Source organism: Topomyia yanbarensis, chromosome 3 (genome assembly GCF_030247195.1).
Source record: "Topomyia yanbarensis strain Yona2022 chromosome 3, ASM3024719v1, whole genome shotgun sequence".
Classification (NCBI taxonomy): domain Eukaryota; kingdom Metazoa; phylum Arthropoda; class Insecta; order Diptera; family Culicidae; genus Topomyia; species Topomyia yanbarensis.
The window spans coordinates 399,512,529-399,539,370 of NC_080672.1; the positions used below are offsets into that span (position 1 = coordinate 399,512,529).

The 26,842-nt window shown below is 37.5% G+C and overlaps 1 protein-coding gene and 1 long non-coding RNA gene across 2 annotated transcripts in view; one reads left to right on the top strand and one right to left on the bottom strand.

Moving 5' to 3' along the window:
• Positions 1–26,842, bottom strand: part of LOC131693720 (NADH-ubiquinone oxidoreductase 49 kDa subunit-like) — a 366,118-nt gene that overhangs the window by 25,200 nt on the left and 314,076 nt on the right. The window lies entirely within an intron of this gene.
• Positions 16,104–16,535, top strand: LOC131693726 (uncharacterized). The gene is made up of 3 exons (XR_009306305.1): positions 16,104–16,163; positions 16,233–16,369; positions 16,420–16,535. It is a non-coding gene; the product is annotated as an uncharacterized LOC131693726 (long non-coding RNA).

Consider the following 26,842-nt stretch of genomic DNA (forward strand, 5'->3'; position numbering starts at 1 on the left):
CGAGATTACTTTCGCTGCTGATTTGGAGAATCGGCGGCCACCTGGAGAGCTATGCAACAAATCTGCCAGCTGTAGGACGCGTTTTCCATCGCATCATCGACGGAAATGGGTGAGTGCAGTTCCATTCAAGTGTGTGAATAAATCGGTGCGTCTGGTAGTTTTTTTTCTTGCCGTTGACGAGGAAACACAATTCGCGAAAGTTACACACCGACCGCGCTGTAACAGTAGGTCCAAGCAGGACCGATTCGTGGCCACAACACGTCCCGCTTTCGCTGCGATTCTTCGGGACGAGCACCGTTGTGAGCCATTTACGTCATCACATATTAGTGAGCACCTCACGACGAAGACTACCAGCCCGATTCACACTCGAAACCAGCCATATTGTGGCATCAGATGCCAAATCCCACGTCATCAATTCGCGGCAAACCGACGGCCGCTTCATCTAGTGCAGCACAGAACGCCGTTCTTCGTATGTGTCGCCAACAGACAATCGAAACGGCGCGTGATCGTATTTCCCTACATAAGCCTGCACTAGATTTGCTCTACCGGCATTAGAGCTGTATCGTACCCCGTACACACACACTAGGCACATTAAGGATCTCTGGTGGCCAAAATGCGCACAACGTCAACCCACATATACGCACGATTCGTTCTTCCTGGAAGCAATTGGCTTCACTTTTCCCGTCAAAGACGACCGAAGGACGATTCTCATACACACACACAACTACACACGGATGTCGAGTCACTTTCCGACCTGGGAAGCAACCAAGTGCTTCATATTTCACCGTTGGTGTTTTCTGGTCCCACCAAAGGGCGATTTGGTGGATTTATGATCGCGTATTCGCCAGAAATCATGCAACCGGAAAGTGACATTCGCCAAATTTACCACGTCATTCGTCAGCTCACCCGATACTGGATCAACTTTCCGTGGGATTCTGTTCCTCAACGCACTCCTTGTGGTTGGACCGGAGGAATCCATCTTTTTGCGTGTAATCCGTCCACGGATGTACGGATTGCACCACAAAGTTGATCACATCGCATCACTACACGCAGTAAGATACGACGAAGCGGTTTTGTCACCACCATCAACGAAGCCACAGCAGCAAACACACCCGCCGGACGAGATCCCGGCCCTCACTCAGGGTATAGAGTCGCCAGACGAGATCCTGGCCCAAGCTCGGGGGAATCGAGCAGTTCCTGAAGCATCTGTAAAGAGCACAAGCCTCGCCGGGCGGGTTCTCGGAACCCCCCGGCTGTGACTTGACAATAGTTAAGTACAATTTTTTCGCTCAGCAGCAACGATGTTTGCGTACAGATTTTCTATTCTTTCAGTTTGCATCGTGATCGTTAACCGCACTATGGTCTGTACGCACATCCATCCGGACAGAATTTCGGACCGTTTTATCACTCATGCACACATCGCCGTATCAACGAAGCTCTACGATCACCAATCCGACAGAATATCGGACTACACCGTCTATGAGCATCATCCCGACAGAATATCGGTATAAAATCACTAACCATCACCACGAACGTTTATGACGTCACGGGATCACCACTCCGGTAGTAGACTGGACCGCACAGTAATTTTTGCGCGATCGCCGTCGACGAGTCCACCTAGTATACCCATCTCCGGTTCACGATTGGTTCGGCCCATCTCGGTGGCCTAAGCGACAACTTGTTGAATTTTCTTAATAATTCAAGGCGGGGAGAATGTTCACGCCGAAGTGAACATCGTACCAGATAATTATTTTGACCCCCCAAATTGACACCCGCAGATAGTGTGCAAAATCGCTTATTTTCACCCCGGTGGCACAGATTAAATTATCCTTCAATTTCGATCAGCTGGCGCACACGCAAACCGAAGGCAAGCTCTCATCATCGTTACCCAGCTGATTGCTGCCAATTGCCACTGGAGATGAACAATGCTTTTTGCAATCCGACGGTTTCCATGCAAATTCGTCGCCGTAGCAGCACCGAGAGCAGTTGATCGCACACGGCTGGGTCATCTTTCTCTTCAGCCGTCTCATGTCCTGTGGGAGCAGCAGGGCAGTACGGCAGTACAAAGTTTATCGCCGATCAAGACAGTCCAGCAGAACTGACTGTGCGTCGCGCTCGCCGTGCATACGTCGCACGACCGCTTCCCCACAGACCGGGACTTAGAGAAAATTCGAATCAGTGGAATTCAAATATAACTATTTGTGTATATTTTGTAAATAAATATTATGTTGTAGAAAAGAGACTTTTAGTGTTGCGCGGGCTAAAAGTGATTGCAGAAGGCGGAAAAGAACGCCCTTTTGCTGGCCTGTGCGGGGCCAGCCGAGTTAGTTTAGTTTCCCTGTTTGGGTGCTGTTCATCCGCTCTGTGTGTCGTGTTTCACTGGTTCCCGGGCTTGAGTATCGGCCAGATCCCGGCGTAAACAGTGTCAAAAAAAGAGTTTTTATTTAAGTAGATTGAACTCAACTGGTGAGTAACCATTCAATTTTCAATATTTCGAGTGAAAAAAATAGTTAACTTCAAAAGAAAATGAACGAACTTTGTCGTTGACTAAGTTTTATGAAAGATCAAGCCGCAAATCCTGTAGTTGTAGAGCCGACTTGGATCATTCACAAAAAGGTAAGTTTTTCTGAGGTTTTTCAAATCAAACATCCATTCGTATTTTTGTAGTTTCTGCCATTACTATGAGGCGCCGATATACATGGAATACGTGCAGAGAAAGCTTTAAGGATTATATTTACAGGCATTGCTAGCGCCTGGAGGTTCAGGTAAATCATATGTGAAGTGCCGGTGAGATTCTTTGTTGTTATATAAAAAATACGGAATTATTATTTTCCATATTTGCTTTTTGAGTAAAATCTACTCAAATTTGACATTAGCATCCCAAACTCAAAACTGAGTAAACGAGGCAAACTCATTTTTTGACTACGTGCACTTTTTATGAAATTGAGTGGCTGGCCACTCAAATTTGAGTTTTTATGAATGAGCGTGAAAAGAAATCACTACTATAACCCGGTCAAACCATTCGGAGTTTGATTCGGAATCCTGAATGAAGTCAGTATGGATTCCAAATCAAATGCAACAACCGGTTCTGAGTCGGTATCGGTTGTTGCATTTGATTTGGAATCCATAATGACTCCATTCAGAAATCCGAACCGGTTCCGGAATGAATTTAACTGGGAAATACGAATAAAGACCCGAACCAGGCAGATCACTCTAGGAATGTAAATATCAGAAAGTTGCATCGAATACCATAAAAAATGCATTTCAACGCTTTTTCTTGAAAAGAGCGATTCAAGCAGTGCCACCATTCAAAGAAAATCAACAGTGAATATTTCCAGACTTGATTTACATTCCTATTCAAAAACTATTGTTTTTTTTTGCATCCTAGATTGCATGATTCAGTGTTCGAAACTCAAAACTTCATAAAGTATTTGAAATTACTGAATTAAAATTTGTTTTTGCTATTTGAATCGGCAAAATGATAGTATCGCCCCTTTGGCGATTGTTTACCTTTTCGGTCCCACCTATTAACTACCGTTTTACACCACCGATTTCGTCCGGGTTTTTTCAATAGCGATCATTGTTACTATTTGAAGCTGGTATCAGCTTGATAATCGTAAAAAATACGAAAAAAACAGTTTCGCCTCGAAACTGGTAGCAAAGAAAGTATCGCCCTGAATCGTGCATCGTGAAGGGCGAAACTTCAAATAAACAAACAAAAATACAGTTTCGCCCGTTGCATTTTTTGCTGTAGTTTAAGAAAACAATATCATAGAATCCAAATTTTTAGGTTAATTTGTTGCGTTTCGAAGCCCTCATTCGCATGTATTCAAAATGCCCTATGTTTACATTTGTAAGTATCGCCTATTTCACAAAAAACGCATTGATTTAAATTTTTGTTGCATCAACTTTGCGCTCCATCGCAGAAAAGTTGAATGTGGGGCTAGATTTTTGTATGATTTTAACGTCCTACAGCACATTTTCATATGTCGCAAAAATTAAAGCGGCCAGGCCTACTGTGCAGAGTTGGGTTTGGAGATGTTTCAAAATTAAACGGCAATTAAATAATTCATTCAATGAATAATTTAATTAACGAATTGTTTTGAATCTTAAAGGAGGAAGAAACGAGGACAACCGTACCGACAGTTTCAGTTTAAAGGGGATATAATAAATCGTTGAGAGAGACTTGGTTAAGAAAGTTAATGTCACCCCTTTGGTCCTTTGGGATGGGACAGAGGTATTTACTCCTTGCCCTGGCTAATAAGCCTAGGTTAAAGCGCATTTACTCGCTCTTTAAAATTGCAACCAATGAAGCTTTGATGCTAGGTTTCAATTTGTTTCTCAAAAATTCCCTCACGGCGCACAGTGGCGGGTCTTCAAACAAAAGTCGGACAAAACCTCAAATGTTACCTAATTTGGCTGAAAATCACAATTTAAGCTAATTTTGAGGTTCTGAGCTCATTTTTAAAGTCAAAAGTCGTAAAATATTAAATGCATTTTTCCATACAGTGTCATTGAACCTTTCTTATAACTATGATCCCGTTTTCATGATAGATTTTCCGTTACTGTTCACCAATGTCAGCAATATCATAAAAAATGAAGAACACTACTTTAAATCCATTGTATAACGTGTTGGTTTACTGTAGACTGTCTAACTATTTTACACAAAACACCATGCGCCTCCATATCAGCAACAAAGCTTCAAAATCTCCTTAAAAAATTTTGCGCACCTAGGCGCAGAACGAGACCATGATATTCGAAAAGTAGAGGTTATTTCGCATAGAATGTATACTATGTGACCGTTCCGAAATGATTCCGAAATTTGTACAGATCACATTAGTGAAAAAAGTATTTTTGATTTGACCACCTCAAACATATTTAAACTAAAAAGTTATAGTTTCCAGCAAATTTACCAAATGTATTTTATTCACTAACCAAGTTCTTTCGTTCCCCTACACAATGAAACTGGTTGTGCTAAAATCGGACCAAAATCAAAAGAACAACATGCATTTGAAGTGAACAGAGCAACAGTGGTTTCGGATATGAAAATCATTAAAAAATCCGGACTTTGCTACGTTTAAACTGATGTTAAAAATCGTGTTCTTATCGAATGATCATAAAATTTTGAATATACATCATTCAATACATGAGAAATTTAGTAAAAATATAAAATATTAATATTTCAAAAATAAACTTTTGAGGTTTTGGCCAGCCTCCAGCCACTGTGCGGCGGTCTAGTTGCAACCTAGTTGCTAGTTGGGTAATTTTTAGTTTTGTTTTAATGCGTAGTTTGCTGGATATTGCGAAGTTTTTTATTTTTAATTCACATTGCGACTTCAGCCATGCACCACCGGACGTGTGTTGAATTACATGTAGTGAAACGAAACGAACAAAAAGGCGGCTAGGCGGGTTAAACTAGATGCTAGCGATCGGTAGGCTATTGAAACCTTGTTCTAGGCAACCCGCCGTAACTTGCCATTTTTTGTAAAAGTAGTGTGGGAATTTGCATCAGCGCGAGTGAGAAAACGTTTTGACGTTTGTTTTTGTTTCGATCGCACTCTAGTGTCCTAATGCTAGTGTGCTAGATTATCTCGAGATAGGGAATACAAAAAATGTTTAAAGTTTTAAGGAATAACTTTTGTTTGTTAAAAATTTCATGCAAATTTTTAACTGTTATGCTTCCTTCTTTCAAAATGATCTTAAAGTTTTCATAATATCGGTTTTTCGAAGAAATACACATTTTGTACTAAGTTGTTAAGAAAATTCGATAGTAACGACAAAAAGTCTGCATTAGGCATTTATTAAAAAAAAAAAAAGTTTTTTAGAAGTTTTATGTGTGTTTTTACATTAGATGTTGACGTTTCATGCTGTTTAAAATTATTTCTCATTATAACGAAGTTGTCGATTGTGGTTTTCTAGATATTGAATTTTTTTAATAATTGTCCAATTGAGCTGAAAGTGGCTTAGATTCTATTTTCGATGTTTTAAGCATTCTATATATGATTTTATGCAAAAATTGAAGATGGCCATTTTCATTGAAATCTTTCCTATTGAACATCCCTAGTTCTCTATACAAACTTTGGTTTTAAACCGTGAAGTCCCGTTTCAATTTTACTATATTTTATTATTTATTATTATTATAAAAATTGCGGCGGGTTGTTAGGAACCCTAAACCTCGGGTAACTTTTGGTTTTATTTTGAAGCGCAATAATTTTTGTAAATTTGTTTCGCATAATTGTCGCGTCTCCTTTGGAAAAGCACGGACAATATTTCATCGGAAAAATTATGCTCACTCTTGGGCGAAGGACCATCTGGTTAAAACCCCCAATAAACAAATTACAATTATGCTCACGCTTTTGCGGCTCATATTGTTTATTTATTGCATTGAAAGTTGGATTTTTGATGCACTTCGCTATCACACTTTTTTAACGGTTGCCAAATGAAATTTTCAGAAATCGACAAAAAATAACTTTTTGATCAAATATGTTACAAAAACCGCGAGACTGGTACCCATGCTAATCTACCAGACAGTCAAAATAAGAAGAAGTCTATATTTCAAAGGTCAAAAAAGTTACACTTTTGATCACATTTTTAATTCATCACACTTTCAAACTGTGCAGTTCGATTTGGTGTGAACTGTGCACTATTATGCGGAAAACATCGATGGTCAGTGCACTCGAACATTTTAACTCAGCAAAACATAGCAGATTTTCAGCAACAATATGACTGTGCTCATAAGGAACCGATCTATCGATGCATTTGGTTAAATAAAAAGTTAGAGAAGTTTTTACATTGTATGGCTGGTACAATAACCCTAAGAATCTTTTCTACTACGGAATCGATCATATTACGACTAAAAAGTTGAACTGTTTTCATAGATTTAATATAGTTAAATACCAGCTCCAATTTACACCGATTTGATATTTCGAAATCATCTCGTTCCTTGTAGGGTAAAAGGGTATAATACGCCCCACCGGGGCTAAATGCCCCTCTTCGATTCCCAGGATTCCTGAATTATCTAAAAAGTAAAAATGACTGATAACAGTATCGTTTCATGAAATCAACGTACTAAGTTAGTTTGGTATTTTTAATATGTTGCAAAACAACAATATACACAAACGTTTCAAAAGAGCTACTTTTATGTAAGCTTCCACTTTTTCCAAAAGCATTACAACTAATTAGAAATAGTCAGATTCGATAGAACTATTTCAAGTAGCTTACTAGAATGTTATAGTTACTATCTTAGTTTATAGCTTGGCTTGTGTGTAGAATTATTCATGTATTCACAACAGCTCATCACCGGCCAAAACGCCCCACCCATTGTTGTGGGGCATACTCACCGATTGCTGTGGGGCATACCGTCCTCTTGTTGTGGGGCATATTACACTTTCACCGGGGGCATTTTGCCCTGGGTGAAAGAAAAAACTAGAATTTAGGCATCTTTGAAAAATGTTTAATTGTACTTGTATCAGGATGTTTTTAATAAAAAAATGAAACGGGTACTAATTTTTAACTAATATAACAATAAACTAGAGTAGTTAGTGAGAAGATCATAGTGTCGAATGGTGAAATATAGCTATTTTTGCTTAAGGGGGGGGGCGTATTAGACCTGTTTACCCTACAGTCGTGATTCACTGGTTGGGCTACACCCTTTGTCCAACCAACTAATTTGATTTGCTAGTTGGACCGACTGACAGATATCAAAAACTCTCCAAAAGAGATGTTATCAGTCTAAATGCATCTGTTCACATCTCTAAAGATTGATTGTCAAGGTAAATTTGATATAAGATTTTGACATTCGGATACTTTTGAGTTGGACAATAGTGCAACAAGTGGAGGTCCAACTAAAAAGCGGTCCAGTTGAAAAGTGACCAACCAGCGAATCACGACCGTACAAGTTGTCTTGTCTTGTCTTAGAGTGGACGTCCACTAGTTAGACCATTGTCCATCAAAAAAGTATCTTAATGTGAATATCTCATGTCAAATTCACTTCGACAATTGAACTGCCAATAATTAGAGATGGGAACAGATGCATTCCCAGTACTAAGTTCTTCTTTGGAAATTTTTTTACGTCAGGGGTAGGCTGTGGTTGTCAAATCACATATATTTTGCGTGTACCCAACATCTCGCCTCGGTCCAGCACTTTGGACCCCGTTTTTTGGTTACTTCACCCCAAAAAAAGAATATAGGGTAAGCGATTTCGCATGTCTCGTGTACTATTCGTTGACATATTTGTAAAAGGTATTATTTATTGCTGTTTAACCGTGATAACCAGGTCCGGTCAAGTGGACGTTGGGTGCGAAATATTTGCCAAATAGTGGCCCCCTGTTTTACGTATGTAAGTCGGTCCAACCATGGATGCCAGGGGCACAGATTATTCTGTTTCACAGTTTTTCAATATATTGCACAGATTTTCACTGTTTTTTATTTTTGTGTACATATTTCCTCAGATTTCTTTTTAATCCACAGATTAGCACTGATTTGTTAAATTTTGCCCTCGCGCGCAATTTTTGCCTCTTGCAGAAATTAAAAAAATGGTCTCCACGTCTTGTTTTAACCCTTTAGAAGGCCCATAGTGTGGAACTATTAATGGATGATATATTAATAGAAACACGGTTTTTTCACTTAGTTTATTTACATTTATTTCGTAATAAAATAATGTTTTGAAAATATACTTGGTACCGCCCGTACCGCCGTTAGAAAATGTCAGTCTTCGTAGTGTTTGATGTATTTCCAACGAGATTAGTGAAAATATAAAGACAAATCGAGCTGGATCGGAAATTCAGAAAGAAATTAAGGTGAGTTACTGGTTATTAACTGATTAACAGAAAATAACCCCTGGATTCTGAGGATAAGTTGAAAAATGAGACAACAGATTACAGACGTTCATTTAATTTTTTTCTTTGTAATTTTTACCACTCATAAACCAAATTTTCGGATTAAAAATAGTTATTTTTACAAATTTGCATCTCCAACATATAGGGTCTAGAGTATTTTTTTCAAAATCGAGCTAATTTTATTATCCAAAAGGAAATCGCCGTATTTTTTTCAAAAAACTCTTCACCAATCTGACGCTTTTCACTGTATCTCAATAAAAAGTAATAAGAAGAGTTGCCAGACTCCTAACAAGTAGATTGGAACACTTCTCACTTCATATTTCTGCGTTATGAACGAAACGAAAAGGTGGCAATATAGTTGCCGCTGCCTTATAAAGGGTTAAAACAACCTTGTACGTTTTCTTAACACAGATTTGCACAGATTTTACATAGGCTGCGCACAGATTTCCTAAAATATTATTGAGAGATTCACTGAAACGTACACGCCGCACCAACTAACTTCCTAAATACCGCTGTAAGGTTGCCAGTAAGTTTTTGGTGTAACTAGCACTTGCATTTGATATTTGCGCTTGAAATTAAGTAATGTAGCGGTAGGAATAAGCTTTCCATTTTGGTTTAGACGCAAGGACAGTTTAAAAAAAACAGAATTTGATTGATTGATTTAACTCATTTAACCAATTTTATCAATTCTGTAATTTAAAAAGAACTTTTGAATTATACTGAATGTGGTGAATTTGGCACCACTTGCACTTGGTATAATCAACTTGCACAAAACGTTGCATAACGCAGGGCTGTTTTTTGGAATAACATGTGTTATCACTCAGCCCTTCGTTATGCAAAATCGCTATATTATAACAGGCTAAGTGCGGTGTTTCACGGAGCGCGGCCGTTCCTTTCAATCGGGAAAGGTTGCGTGGTATTTTGGGGAAATGCGCTAATACCTGGCATTCCTGGGTCCAACTAGCGAATAAAATTCATTAGTTGGATAGAGGGTATGGCCTGTGGCCCAAATAGTGATTAATTAATTAATCAGTTACTTTAGGTACCAAATATTTTAATTATCCCCAATATCTATTTTAAATACTTTAATTATTTACACATCGTCATCAATTACAATAACAATGGTTTAACCTCTTCAAACCCATTTTGTTTATAAACAACATTTTCAAAAAGCGACAACTTTTTGGTTGAATAAGATTTGAACACAAAAACAAGTAAAGTTGATAACTGTGAATAATGCCTTTAATTTGAGCACTACTATTTACTAAAATCATCCGCATAACTGACGTAATTGCAATTGACCTTATTGGATTCCATTGGAGCAGAGCTGCCAGGGAAATTTTCAGTAACATCAAGAAATGAAATTTTGCTATATAATCATTGCTTTGAATTATTTTTGAAAACTATTAAATCCTATCAATTTAGACTGCTTTCAACTACATTTTCCATGTGATTGGATTATTTTAAATATTCTTGGAGAGTTATATTAAGCATCGGAAGGTAGACATTGAGCGGCTTGTAGCACTGATAGAGAAGCACCAATCAACACAGGTTTTTCGTGTTTCTAGACCACATCAGTGTAAAGGAAAAATAAAGGTTTAGCCCTATATGAATTAGACAAAGTTGAACATGAAAGGGTTGAACCAGCATTTAAAAATCCATTTCAAAGCTTCCTGTCAGTAACTTCCTTCGGAGATTGCAACCAACCGGGTCAAATTTTAGTACCGATCTTTAACGTACTAATCAATTTTCCAGATCACAAAACGGGAATCTCACCATAAAATCCAACTATCGCCGTAAACGTTAAAGTATAGCGCTCATATTCTAACTTGCGCATTCTATCAGTTTCTATCATCTGTCGCAAATTGGCGGACTGCATCGTTTCGTAACTCACATACCAACCTGTTGCCGGCACAATAAAGTTATCGAACTTAACAATATAGACTACGATATCAGATGTGCCTAATGAATCACCTCGCGAGACGACATGTAGACGGACAAGTAAATTTGTTACTTACATGCACAATATAATGGTTTTTCTTACAGGAGAAATGAGTTCAGATTGAGGCGTGCAACATGGCGTTTCTTTCAATAATAAAAAAACATAATGGGTTAAAATTGGTAACTGAAATGAGTAGATTAAATATTGTTCCGATGTACTGTTGACAAATTTTCAATTATTGGTATCGTGGTATTGAATTGTTCAACATTAATGAACAAGATTTGAAATATGTACGAAGCGTTGCTATAAACCGTGAGTCCGACAAACATCGGTAGATCATTTACTTATAAGCATACTAATTACTAAGTAACCTACCCATCATGATGCATCAGTGAGAATACGATTTTCTTACATAATCGAATTGTTAATGTGTACCGATTTCGTTGTGCGATTGATCTTCAATCTATGGACTGCATCACAAATCGTACTCTACCACAATTTTCATGACAGAAGAAAATTCAAGGTTTGCAGAATTGTGTTTCAACTGTTACATATGACTAAATGAAAAGAGATTCAGTCAACTAACGCGTTCTCATTAAGGTTGCACAGAGAATGCGCAAAATTCGCAAACGAAAAAAGCAGTTTTTTTCCACACCGTATGTCAGATCTTCATAAAAATCAATCAGCAGTACTGTAACAACATTCTACATACGCTGATTGATTTTTATGAAGATCTGACATACGGTGTGGAAAAAAACTGCTTTTTTCGTTTGCGAATTTTGCGCAAACTCTGTGCAACCTTAACATGGGCATTAAACGTTGTATAACTGACAAAACTACCAATACAATCAAAAACTCATTTCAGCAGCACGTTCTGAATCTCACGAACCGAGTCAAATTCAAATGATAGGTATTGTCTTTTCGCTAACTATTGAATATGCCTTATTAGCTTACAGCAGTCCCAGTGTGATTTAAAAAAAAAATAGCCAAGGAAAAATCGTACAAAACCTTCACTATAGCCAACACGAAACTACTTCTATTCAATCAGTGCACTCACGAATAAAGGCTATCTAACGAAATATCCATTCCTTTTGTACTCCCTCGCTGTCGCCGAGTACCGGAAAAGAGCCAACGCCAATGCTAACGGAGCATTAAAATATGATCAAAATGGAAATTCTGTTCTATCGTTACCGGTTGTTTTTTTTTCCCTCTGAGCATCTACCGAGCGCGGATTCAGTTCATTCTTTTTCGCTATTCCCAGATCCCATTCATTAGTTCAAGCTGGTTGAATAATTTATTTGAGAGTGTCTTACATTGCATCTCGTGCAGTTCTGTTTCGGAAATCGAGGGAAAAAAATTAGAACGCTGCAGATATCATTATTTGCCAATCTAACGAAAAAAAACCATTTCTGATGACGCTGATTGTTTCAAACCGTTTTCTTCAGCTATGAAACGGTACTTGAAGTGGGTGGGAAGGGAACAAAGAGATCCAAAGTTTGAAGCGAGTCCGAACCATAAGGTTCTGAGAGTTCGTGAACGCTGGTTCCTTTCCTTTATTTTTTTTGACGTTTTTCGGTAGAACGAACAATTAAAGTAGTTTTTTCTGTTCGAGAAACTTTTTGTTGTTGATGCTTGGTCACTTCCGGTCAATTTGTAAAAAGGTCGACACGTAGAATTGCTTCTTGTGGGGGACTTTTACTGGTGGTCAAAGAAAGTAATGTCAGTGCAAAAGGAAAATCAATTAGTAATGCAGCACTAGATAATTATGTCATCACTGTGGTGCATGCGTATTTTGAAGTGCAAGTATAACTGGGTAATGGATTAAAATGAATTGCAGTTTTTGTAGTGGAATTAAAGCGAAAAGCTTCTTTCATGACTCTGGCGCACTTCCTATTCTCAGAACACTTTATTCACATGCGAAAACCAGATTGTAATCAGATTGTGCCTAACAATGACTACACTTTTTTGGCCTCTTCCCTTTCTGGTTTTAAAAACAAAGCTTCTCTTTGAGTGTCTTGGTGGAATGCTGAAAAATAAAAAATAAAAAAGGAGTTTTCCTTTTAATTCTATCATGTATTTATTAAATTGAACATATACTTGCTTACTATATTAGATTAATTTTTTTACCATTTCAATAAATATCAGGCAATTTTCATTCGTCAAGAAAGAAACTATTTGAGGCTAAATATGTTATTCTATGTCAACAAACCGTAGGAAATCTTTTGCCTGAGCTGCAGATAATTTGTTTCTTTCGAGCTAGAAAACGGTAGAGCACAGATATCTGTGGGTAGAACTTTATGTGTCAAGGGGTAAAAAAGGGGTTTACTGACTATTTGGGCTCTAATTAGTTTATTTGCTACGGCTTGCCCCTCGTAGAAAGTAGCATACACAACGAAAAATCTGATTTTAAATCACCCGACCGTAGCAAGTTTGTGATTGGTTATCGCTAATTTCATGCGCCGAACCGCAAAACTCGAATAGTTTTCGTTCAAAGCTCCACCTCTTTGACGATGGACGTAAACTGATTTCGTTCGATGGCCAGTCCAATTGGATCCGAACGTAAACTGAACAGAATACAAAACCTGGGGTCGTATGCAAGTGCGGTATCATAAGTGTGTTACATTCGTGCTGGAAAACCAAAATCCCGCTCATTTCGTACCAGTTTCCAGCTTCCTGTGGGTCGCATCCGCCATCTGCTGAGAAAGGGATACTACGCCGAAGAGCATCAGTCTAATTGGTGGCCATAATGGAATATTTCTCCGCCGAAATATTGAAGCTGACAGGTAAGAAAAAGGTCAGAATTTTTTCCTGTCAGCTGCAGCTAGCCTTCCGGAATGACAAAGAACTGAACAAATTGCTCTCCGGCGTGACCATTGCCGATTTTTCATTATTGGCACGCGAAACGATGCCGAGAAAAAACCGAACCTGCCCTTTTCAGGGCGACAATTGTATTTGCATGAAGAGTTTGGATTTGATATTCCGTTTTTCCTTCGATGGCAATAAAATAATCTTTGAATAAAACTACTTCAACTTTCTTGAAAACAACACACACAGGTAAAAAAATGTTGACTCACACATCAAGATTGAAAATAATTCAAGTCGGCAGAAGAGAAGGACAGGTGGAGTTTGGTTTGTAATGCAACGCAACATGAAAGTTTCAGTTTAACATTCTTACAATATAGTTGGATGATCCTGAAAAATACCATTGGTTTATTTTATTGTGGAAGACACAATTTAGGTCCGCTAACGGCGGATCCGGTGCGCCAGTTTGATGTCTTTCGGCATGATCGTTACTAGCTTGGCGTGGATGGAGCACGATTTCGTCTCCTCGAACAAACCGGACAGTAGGGCATAGCAAAAAATTTTTTTTTTGAATTCTCAAAGCCCCCCCCCCCCACCCCTCTAATATTGTGACAAATGTCAAGCCTGAAAGCCTGAGCCTGAGTGAAAAATAATAGAGATATATGCACGAGAAAATGATGAAGTTTAATATGAATGACAAAATGCCATTTAACCCCAACTTCTCGTATTTGAACAAAGGTCAAAAAGGCTCCGATCGATTTTTGAGATTTTTTTACATTAGAAAAACTATAAAATATGTATGATTTGCATCACGGAGCAGAACAATCATTAAAAATGTGGGATTTTGGGGCCAAGATCGCCCAGTACCCAACTTTCCAGTATTTTCCTAGAAACAAAAATATCTTCATTCAAATATTAAGATTATTTCCTTTCAAAAGTGGTATAAATTGTAATTTTCTGATTGCTACTTCAAAAGTTATAGCATTTAATGTATTTTTCCTCCATATTTTCCAATACCAATTTCAAAAAAATTCAATCGAAGTGGGCGGGGGTCTAAAATTGTCCAAATGATGTGAAATTCGGCATCTGAGCTTACTTTGACATTTGCCTTTGAGAATTCAAAAAAATATTTTTTTTGCAATGCCCTACCGGACAGGCATGTCTAACTGCACTATCTAGGGCTTGATATCATTCTAAAATCGAAAATCAAACGATGTCACGGTTTTGCGTCACTATTTTGAACGCTAATATCTCTTTTATTTATTTGCGTCTTTTTATCATCAAACAATGCGGAATTAACTGAAATTATGTTCTATTGCTATGTAGTTTATGTATTTCAACAGCTCTCGCGTGTTTATTGAAAAGGGCCAATAAGTATACTATCAAAATTCACTTTGAGAGAAAATATTATTATGATATTATGATATTAGCGCTTGTCAAAAAAACCTTATTATACATTAGGGTGGCTCAAAAGTACTTATTTTGATGTGAAGGTTCGTAAGTTTTTTTTAAAGAAATTTTTGTACGTTGAATCCCCTTTTTTGTTAAAAAAATTATTTGAAATTAACTTGACTACTTAGTAGAGTGGATCAATAGTAAGTCTTTTGTCTTATGAGCATAATAATTTTTTTAATAGTAATTATGATAAGCTGAATTTATCATCAAAGTTGAAACGTATTGATATACATCTCAACGTGGTGCTTCAAAAATGATTGTTGAGTTTTTATGTATCAAATAAGATGTGTTCGAATTTTGGAATGCTGATTTCATTATTGGGTTACATGATATGAAAACTACATTTTCTTTATTTTTTTAAATAAAACTTGTGCGCGTCTTAGTGGAATGTTTAACTACATTCACTAATCAACAGGATGGGCAATGAATTTTTTCGCACGTGTGTTTTTAAGAAACTTAGGTCGCTTATTTCATACCTTACATAAAACCTAAAAAACCCTTTTTTCGCGTATATGATTCGTTTAAAAATGACCTTTTTTATTTGGGTTATATCGCTTACCTTTAAGATAAATCAGTACTAAATAAATTCTGATCGAAATATTTTTACCAAATGACTTGAACTCAACAGTGTTCACTCAATTTGACAGTTACTGCGTAACTTATCAAGAAACAGTTCCAGAAACATTTAATGGCAAACTTGAATAGATTGCAAATGTTTACTTAATTTAAACATTCTAAATACCTTCACCGTTTAACGAATCACTCTTTCCATTCGGGGACAGGCATAGCGTAGTTGGTAAATCGATTGCCTTGTACGCAGCTCACCCAAAGACAAATAATAAAGACGTGAATCGAACGAAGAATGTCTCAAAAATACGTGGCTTATTTTACACTTTTCAAATGAGTTACTTCGGTCCCTTCAGAATTGACTCCACTCACCACCGGATGGCGCCACAGTTTGGTTTCTTTTCGAGTGTACTTAAAAACAGAAAATAACGCAACCTAACAACAGCCAAACAAATAGTGCAAGTTGCTATGGTTAAAAATGGAAAGTTATGTGTTGTGAAAAATTGTGCTCGAAAAGCACCTGTAATGTTCCTCCTTCGTTTTTCGAAGCAGGTCTATCTGTAAATATAATTATTGTATTCTCTAATATTATCCTTAATAATCTTTAATATTGTCCTATGTATACAAAGGGATTAAGGAATGTAATGGATTCGGTTTTGTCGCAGAAAACGTAAATAAGGTTTACACCAGACGATCTTTTGGGAAAGACTCCACTTGTGTGGTGTGCGGGATATCAATCACAAGTTGACAATGAGGACTAAATACAGTACGCATACGTTTTTTATTTTAATTATAAATTACCATCTATCATTTCAGATAGCGTTATCTATCAACCCAGCGAGAAAATTTTATCTGATTTGTGAACCGGCGTCAACGTGAAGCTAGTCACGCCAAAGTACGAAGGTCTCCCCTTCAACTCAGTTGGTACTGTCCATAGTTTCTCAGCAATGATATCAAAATAAAATTCAATCGCGCTGAGAATCTGCATGATACTACCCGGTCAAACCATTTGGAATTTGATTCGGTATCCTGAATAGAGCCAGTATGGACTCCAACTCAAATTCAACAACTGATTCTGAAACCGATTGAGTCGGAATCGGTTGTTGCATTTGAGTTGGAATCCATACTGACTCCATTCAGAAATCCGAACCGGTTCCGGAATGAGTGGTGCATATTTATATCGTAAAAAGGTTCCATGGCGCTTTGTTTAGTTCACACCAAACGGTTTATCGTGTTACATCAGGCCGATGCGACGAATATCCGTGGGTAACATTGTTGCTTCGGTCAGAATGTCTCAATGTGGTACCAAATCAATACATCACCTTATTCAAGGGGTGGGCGTAGCGTATTGGTAAATCGATTGCCTTGTACGCAGCGCACCTGGGTTCGAGTCCCGACCCCGCACATAGGGTTAGAAATTTTTCATAAGAGATTTTTCTAACCCGAAGAGGCGAATGACCTTAAGGTTAAAACCTCTATAATCAAAACAAAAAAAAAACCTTATTCAAGCAATTATGCGCACAACTCTTGTTAGATGCGGAAGTAATATAATACCCACGTATTCGTGTGCAGGCATTTCGTTCTGAATCGAATTGTTAAATATTTTGTCAGTGTGCAGCGTCGTATTTAAATTATTTCTGATAGCATCTAGCAAATAAAGAACAGATCCAATATAGTATATAATAATATCGTATGTAATAATGTATATCAAATTGCTGCCTCAGATACATAATGTAGTCAAATACCCAAACGTGTCTTTGTGAAACAATCGTTTTTTCATAAGATCGATTCATACTGTTAGTATGTTTTATATATTGAATTTAATCGTGGACTAATTCTTCCTTAAACACTTTGAAAACTTCAGACATTGTAAAAACACGAACCCAAAATATCCAACTACTGTTATCATTTTCCTTTGAATCTGAAAAAAATCATGAAGTGCTCTATATTTTCCAGCGATATAGCAAAACTTGACAAAACGATCTTCAGCTGATATATGGTATTTTTCCATTTTCTAAAAATATTCTTTGTATAATTAGTTGCAACAGAAACGTTTTATTTTATCCTAAAACCTGCTTTTTTGTCCAAATACTTGCCTCGTTACGAAGATACTTCCATTTCGATCATATCACAAAACCTAGAGCTGCAAGGTGGCATGCCTTTTTTAAGAATTTGTGCTTCATGCTCTGTTATTTCTATTTTCCTTAGTACTATTTAGTTGTTGTAACTAATGGCGTTTTCGGTTTTTTTCTTGGTGCTACACCGGTGTAGTGCAAAGAAAGAGATAGACTGATTACACCCAAGTTTGAATGAGTGTAGCACCGACTACACCGGTGTAGTGCACTGTCAAAAACGAATATGCCATAAGATACATTTCGTCGATAGAAAAAATGAGTGCTCGTGCATTTGACGCTAGTAAAACGTCATCGTTGGGTTTGACATTTCGAGGGACCGTGAGTTACTTATTGGCGAATCCATAATGAACCAAAAAATAAATGTTAGAGGCTAGGCCCTGGCTCACCTGGGTTCGATTCCCAACCGCGCACATAGGGTTAGAGATTTTTCCGAAAGAGATTCCTCTAAATAACTCGTTCCATTCGGCTCCTCTCTCTTGATAAAATAAAATAAAATCCTTGTAGATCATGCTCTTAATATTATTTGAATGTTGTGCATGTATTCGTGTCATACTTGCTATAAAGTGATTATTTAAATTTAATATTAGTAATATCCACGCGTCTCCATCGACAGTTTTTTTTTAAATTTTGATGTGTTAGGAACACTTTTTCAAAATGGAAGCGCCCTTCTTTTGATGTATATTGAATTGTGAGTAATCCACCTAAAAGTAAGATAGAAAATTTATTTCTACTAACTTTCGAGATAGAGGTATGATGTCAATGACAAAGTTATAGATAATTCTACTGCGAGAAAACTTTTTGATCATGCAAACTCTCCAAAATGTAATGGTGTTGAGATAAAGCGCGTTGTTTGTGGTAGGCACTCAAAAAATCATTTTTTATTATAACTTTTTTCTGAGATTTTTGCAATGCTTCAAACATTGCATGAAGTTATTGAAATTAAGAAATTACAAATATTTGTCGAAGACGTCAACATTTTTTATTTCAAAACTGAAAGGTTATTTAATAAAGTGGGTTAAAATTACCGCCATTTTGAATGTCAATTACTAAGAGATGTGGAAGACATTTCGATTCTATGAGAAAGACAGTGACAAGTACTAGAAGAAAAAATACTACTCACAACGGGCATCCACCGGCCTGTATACAAAAAATAATTTCCGGTAATGAGTGTTTTGTATTTTGTAACAAAATAAGTACGAGTTTTTCAGTATAACTTTTTTAGCGATTTTTTTCTATGTGTCGAATATTCTAAAAAATCATTGAGAGTAATAAACACATATAAATCGTGAACTTTGAATTTCTGTTATCTGAAACATACGAGTTATTCATAAATTAACAGGATTTGGAAAGTGAACACTAGAGACGTTTAACAAGGTTTACTGTATTTTCATGAGTAGGAACCATAGCAAAGATATCATTTTCAAGAAACGACTGTGTAGTCAGAGTCGTCGTCGTGTAGTCGCTAAAATCAACTCCTAGAGCACCATTAATTAAACGCACGTTTTGATACCATTGCGACCACTGTGCACTTGGAGGCCAGTTTCCTCGTAACTCGCGGGCGGCCACGGGGTCTTGGCGGTCGCAACTACACCGTGCGTTTTGTAGCGGTTTGCGGGACTGGCAATACTGCGGTCTAGCACACTCCGGCGGGTTTCAAGGGTTATCCGAAGGCTCCTGTAGGGACATTTGGGGTTGGACTTTAATTATTGTCGTGTATGTTGTCGGTTGGGTTCGGGAAATTCTATCTGGGTGCGGTTGGTTAGGTTCGGGAAGTTTTGTCTGGAATTGTCATTACCTGATTGTCTTTTCAAATTATTCGCTGATCGCTTTGTTAGTCAGACAGTTGCAATTTCACTTAATTTCTGGAACTTTTCGTCTTTCTTAGTACTGCTTTGCTAGATGGTTTTCAGGCTAATGGCGTTATTAGGCCTGGTCGTTCACCTCGAACCTCGACCGTTGACCCCTTAGTCGTCCACATATTTCGCCTCATTCCGTCCCTAAAGTTGTGTGGTTATCGCCACCCTCCATGGTCGCCTACTTCCTTCGATATGCGCTACCAGTGGTCTTGACACTAACTACACACATATATATACACAAATTACGAAACGCAAAAATCTCAACAGTCTTGGACGAAACTAAACCACTTGTTACAGCTTATTGCAAGTTTTTGCAAAACTAGTATAGACACATTTTAAAGAGAAACGCGGACATTCACGGGCGTCGTTGTTGTTATCACATTTGAAGTTAGAATTCAATAAAAGTTCATGACAAAACTACACAAGCTAGTAATTTATTTTTGGTGATTTTACGATGTAATTAAAATACATGGAAAATTTTGGTAAAGCAATGCAATCCATGAAATGAACCGTTTCTTCGAAAAACGAAAATAAACGGAAGCAGCTCCTATGATCAGATTATGCAAAAACCACTTGCGTTATGCCCTTCAAAAAGGTGTCATAAATTCATTTTACTTCCAAATTACCTAAAATCTTGTTAAAATGTCTCTTATAGCTCAGTTAATACAAGAAAAATACCAACAAGTTAATCGCATAACCTTCATATCTGGACTTAAGTCCGGGCTCGTCCCACTGTGGATAGGTTCGAGTCGTGTCTGTACATTCAATGATTAGCAATATAGGTGGGAACGGTAGGTTGGTAAGATGGTTTTGGATTGAGTTCAACACTGCAGGGTGCGACGTGTGTGTGCTGCTTGTGAGTTTGCGAATTGGAATAAATTAATTTATTTTTATGCTTGTGTGTGCATTGGGTTGACGGTGTTATTTCGGCGTTTTGTAGGTACGTATGGCAATGAGCCAATTGCACACACGTGTCATATTTCGACACGTGATACGCACTCAACTTGATTTGCGCGTACTGACCAGCGAGGGTTTGTTGGAGATTAATTAAAATTCATTCGCGAATTTATTGCACGCTCTTCAAAAATATTACATTTTAAATGTCACCGTGGTGGTGTACTGTACACAATTTTTTCGTATCTGCGAGACATATTCTTTGCACTTTGTGACCACAATGAGATAGCGATGGGAGAAGATTAAATAGTGGCTTGCAGGTGGGTTTTTCACTTGTTGACACAATTGCAAATAGACAGCTGGCAGTATATGTCATCTAAATGGGTCGAATATGAAAATATTGTGACTTAGGGAGAATAAGCTATAACGCAAAGTAACAGTTTTTACTGAAGAATAATAACACTTCAGATAATTCGTGACATTAACCAAACTAATATCTGATTCGATCGAATCACATTCGTTAGAAAAATTAATCACTCCTCAGGTCAGGTCAATTTTGGTTAATGTTTGCCTTTATCCGTTTTGTGCGGGACTTTTTATTACTTGGAATGTGTCTGATAGTATATTTTACCTCTAGAAAATAGTTTTTTTGGGGAACATAACACCAAGTCTAGGAGAGTTAGAGTTACACTTATGTAAAGGTGCTGAATATTTCCCAGCGAAAAACATGTTTAATTTCTAATTTCAACACAATACATTTCACACCTCTTTAATAGTTGCTCAAACTCTGTTGGCTGTCGATTATGCTGGCATCACTATCGGAACTATCCGTCGTAACTCTGTCGGTGTCCAGAGCCTTCGCGAAAGCTTGAGAGATGTCGTCAGTTTGCCCGAGCCAACTAAAATCGAAGTCATCGGGTATTGGGTCACTGTAGGCTACTCCCACCATCAGCACTAATACCAGCAACAGGAGCTTCATCTTGATCAGTTTGTTGGGTTGGGTTGGCTTCGGATGCTTACTAGATCCTACAAACTTATGCGGGCAACTGAATCGAACCAAACTAGCGAGGCTTCTTTTATAACCCATATTTTCTTCATACCGCGGTAGGAAGGCGTTCCTATCGTAACGAGGGGTCGGAATTGTTAGTCATCAGATTCCGTTGTATAGGTGGAATTAATTGAGAGTAGTATTATTATTGTACTTCTCGGATTCACCTGGGAACATATACCATTTACAAATTGTGCCAAAACGAGGTACCCGCGCAACACCATGTGGAGCGTGTGGGGTGCATGGTACAATTGTGTCAATATAGCTGAATTTGGAAAATGTGTTTGTTTCCAAGGTATCTTCGTGTGCAAATTTTTAGTAGTGTACACAGATGGGTTTGAAATATAGAAGACAAACATGAAAAGCTCTCAGCATACGACAGTTTCAGTAGCTTATTGCTACCTTCAACATTCGTAAACAAGCAGTTATATCACAGACTAAAAGACATAACACTCAAAAACAAAGCTTCGCCCGCTTTAACGGTCTTTTTAAATATATTTTAGTTGGGAGTGTGGCCACATTTGAAATTATGGCGCCACTGGCATATGAACAAGCATATGGGGGATATACCACTAGTGAAAAATTATTCCCAAACCTGAGGGTTAACTCTCCTGTAAATGAGTGTTTGGGACCGTGAATAAAAGGTGGAACTAGTGTTCTGGGAAAATTGTCGGATCGAGGTTTTCTGCGGGAATTCCCTCATAGTGTTATGTCTGTTAGTCTGTGGTTATATCTTACTATTAGATACTCATATATAAGTCCTAAAATTATCTAGAACACCTTTACGGAATTTTGAAGTATACGTCTTAAATTTACGAATGATTGATGAATCACTCTTCACACCAAGTTCGCTTAATTTACTTGTAGATCGATTTCTCACCACCACCAATTTGTTTCATCGGTTTCCTTCGACCAGCGCATTTTCTATTGGGAAGTAAACTCATATAATTTGATTAATTTCTTTTACTTAATAAATCGCATACAATCAATAACCCATTCGACCAAGCTAAATCACTCGATTCCTCGATAGGAAAGAATGGTCAGCTCTGTTTTTGCTTTCGAACTGCTTGGCACTGCGGGAAGGATGCAAAACCAGCTCTTTATTTCATGACTGACGAAAAACAGCAATAATCTGCTCATAATATACAATCCCCGTTGGGCACTGGACGCTGGAGTAGAATTCGACCGAGTCGAATGTTGAGAAAAATGAACATATCTCGGAACATGTTTAGGTGAAATAGACAGGAACCTAACCAATCTGGTCGTGACGTGGAACCTGTGCTAAACACATGAAGCGTCAGGTGTTCTTCCGAGGCTCAATCCATTAATTTATTTCCGCCATAGGACGTTCGCATCCTGGCCTCCGGGGCTGAAAATTCCACCCTGAAAGACAATAACCGATGCCATAAATGCCAACGAACAACCGATCCGGAAATATGTGTTGTTCGATAATAGATTACTTGCTCATATTTCTTCCCAACTTGTCGAATCTGCTTTCGGTTGATGTTTTTCCTCGTTAGGGGAAGATGGGGTAAAACGCACCCCGGGCCAAAATGCACTACTTGTTTATACCGAAAACTGCTGAAAATTTCTAGAAAAGTGTAGCACCAGTCGGAAGTCCGTCATAGTTAACTTACACTGTCAAAGTTTGATAACCGTACATCAATAGCAACTCGAGAAATAAACAAAAATCAAAAACGTGCTCTTCTCATACAATTATAGTGGCTCGTGCAACAAGGATTTTCAGCTCTTATAAATGATGTTTTATTATTATATCAGCGCATACCAGTTCTATTTATACCGTTGCTCATTATTCTGTCGCACTATGTATATATGAAAAATCTACTAAATAGTTATTTTTATTGCTAAATTTATATCTCTGCTCCATCGGGGGCAAAATGCCCTCTTCGTTCATTTTGCTGATTTTTTAAATCGAAAACAGAAAAATCGTTCTGAAAACATATTAATTGCATAACCTAAGTCTATTTAATGGCACACTTTTGTGAAATCCCGTTAGAAAACAAAACTACTTGCTTGTTCACCGAGCATTCTGCCCCGTTGTTGTGGTGCATCCTGCCCCGTTGTTGTAGTTCATTATGCCCCGTTGTTGTGGTGCATTTTGCCCCCACATAGGTGCGTTTTGCCCCGCTTATTTTAGAAAAGGTCATTTTAAAATGATTTTGAAAAAATGAATATTTTTCATGTTTTTGAATACTTTGCAAAGCGTTATGATTGTGATTACAGAGGAAAATCTTGGCTAGACGCTATCATTAATTAAATTCTCCCAATTGATGCTCTATAGCTGAGTTATGATCATATTTCCTTAGGGGGTGCGTTTTACCCCATCTTCCCCTCTATTCCGTGCACTACTTCGACTTACTACCTACTGCATTTAGAAGGCGGGAAGCTGCTGTGAGCGAAAAACTTTCCCACAATCATTTCGTGGAGGTATCTGCTTTATACTCTGTTTTATGCTGTGCCTTTATCTATGTATGTAGGGTAGGTAAACCCTTGTTTATATACATTAGACTGCCTAGAAAAATAATGAATTTTTGAAAACTCCATCGGCCCACCCCTGAGTCGATTCCTAGTCCGACCAGGAATACTTACACAAAATTTGAAGCAAATCGGACAAGTCTAGCTATCGGACCAACGTATCTGAAGTTTGAATGGGATTTTTCGACAATTTACAAGGAGAATCCCCACTTGACTGCATTTTCACCGCTAGGTGGCACTGTAAGCATCGTATTATTGTTGTGTAAATTAAACACACAGCTTACACGTCAAGCCATATCAAATGAATGAAATTGTGAAAAGGCCATTTAAACCGACTTTCTCAATAAGGAATTTTGAAACATTGTTCGTAGAAGATGTGCGTACAATGGCGAAAATCAGCAAATTTTAAGAAAGCAACTTTTGTCGTGATTCCAATTTACTTTTCAATACAGGGGCCCCTTTCAAATTTTGAGAATAAACAGGAGTGTAAACTTTTGGACGTTAGTAACTTTTATTGTATTGAATGAAAATACACATCTCTTGAACTAATTAGTCGTGAAAATATGCACCAAATTTGTATTAAATTAATAACATTTAATAGTATTTATTAGGGTAAGGTGGGGCAAATCCGACCTAGTAAATGGTTTTGGCTGTAAAATGCTCATTTTACCTCGGATCAAGTCGTTTTATATACCAAATTAAAGGTTAGACTCCTGGGCATATAGCATTTTTTTTGGAACTTGGGAATATCTTGAGATACAAGCGTTTTACAAAAATGTTCATTGTTTTCAAAAATGGTGGGGTAAACTCGACCCCCTATGTTTTTGGTTGATTTAGTGCAGATATTACTCAAATTTTATGGTTTTTCAATGATAAATCAATGAATGTTGTGTTATTGAATTGTTACATAAAGAAAATGGAGTTCAATGTCAATCTTGGAATGCTAAAATCACGAGCAGTAGCACGTAATGATATTCCCATGTGCATCGGAGCAATTGCTCGACGAATACTATAATCATCACGTTTTTGTGTCTTTCGTTCGTAATTATGAACCATTTTACATAAAAATAATAAATAATAACAATAAAAATATATTTCAATTTGATAAATAAAAATTTTCTTAGCAAAAAAGCGGTCGGATTTACCCCAATATTTAGAGGTCGGATTTGCCCCACCGCGTCATTTTTCATTACGATGCAATTAAAAAATATATGAAAAAGGTTGAACTAAATTCATCTATGCACTTTGTAGGACTTAAATCAAAGAATTTAAATCCACTTACATTTATTATGCAATCACTTTAACAATCAGAAATATCCTGTAGTCAATGATGCACAAAAGTCAAATCAAAAGTTGTAAAAACGCACTTTTTGTCGTATGAGCATCTCAATGTAGACTAATAAAATGCTGTCATACCACCATTATGATTATTTTCGACGCTCTACACGACAACATTGATATTAGTTCGCGTAGTGCTTCTGATTTTCGGTAACAGAGGGGGTCGGGTTTACCCAACGGTCGGATTTGCCCCACCTTACCCTACTTCTAGAAAAATGCAAAAAAATATTTTCAGAAACATTTTTTGAAGTAACGAGGAAAACCTTTATTTTCCAGGCTATTTCAGGCAGACTCGTCTATTTAGAGCACCTAATTGACCCAATTGAATATCAGGAAATCATATAATTCTCGCATGTATATTTGTGCGTCATTCATCGATAACTAGTCGAATGAGAAGCATGTGGATGCACGGAAAGGCGGTGCGATAATAACAAGACAATTTAAATTGTCGTCGCTCATATATAAATAGTTGCACAAGTATTTTTATGTCTTATTCGACTTTTGCTAGTCTAACGAGTGAGAAGAATGTGTATGTATAGTCAGATGGTGCCGAAAAAAGAAGGCAATATTTGTCGCCCGTATATAGTTGCGCTTGTATTGTTGTGCTTCGTTCATTGTTTGCTGGTCGCTAGTGAGAGAAAAAGAAACCATTGAGTTTTCGTCGAACTTGCGCCGGATATTTTTAATAATCTGCCCCATTTGACAACATGGAAGAACGGTTTTTCGAAAATTAAACGGGTGTAAAATTCAATAGAACCACATTTGTTCGAAACATTAATCCGCTGTAATGCAGAATAAGGCTGAATATTTCTAAGGTGCGCTATATTGTGATGATCAGGTTTGAGATTGAACAAGAAATTGAAACCCCGAAAATACTCGATCATTTCTATTTAAAAGCCCGTTAAAACTTTTTCAGGTTAGAGAATTCTTTAAATTTAAATCTCTTTTGGAAAAATTTCTAGCCCTATGTGTGGGGTGGGGCATCGAACCCAAGTGAGCTGCGTACAAGGCAACTGATTTACCAACTACGCTATGCCCGTCTCCACACGGACAATTATTTATTCCTATGTGGTTGATTGTCGCTCTATTTTACACCAAATACAAATTTGTATTTGTTTATCTATCATCATCGGTGCTGTATTAGAGATCGTTCATTGCTTTGAACTGTTTCTTCAATTTGCGGAATTTGGCGGTGAAATCATTTTCCGTCTTCTGGATGGCGGTAATGATTCAATATTTCAAGAATAAATTGGTGCCGGTTGGACAACAGTTTGTGATTCAACTGAAGATGCTGAAGGCTCTGTATAGGGTAACCAACCTAATTTGGACCCCTACATATTTTGGACCTTGTTAATGTATTTTCCTCCTGCACTGCCAGGTTTCTCTGAATTTGGTTTGATGCAACAATTACATTCCTTGGGTTGTCTATAAAGTTTCAATATCTTTAGTTCATTCTAATTGCTTAAAATTAA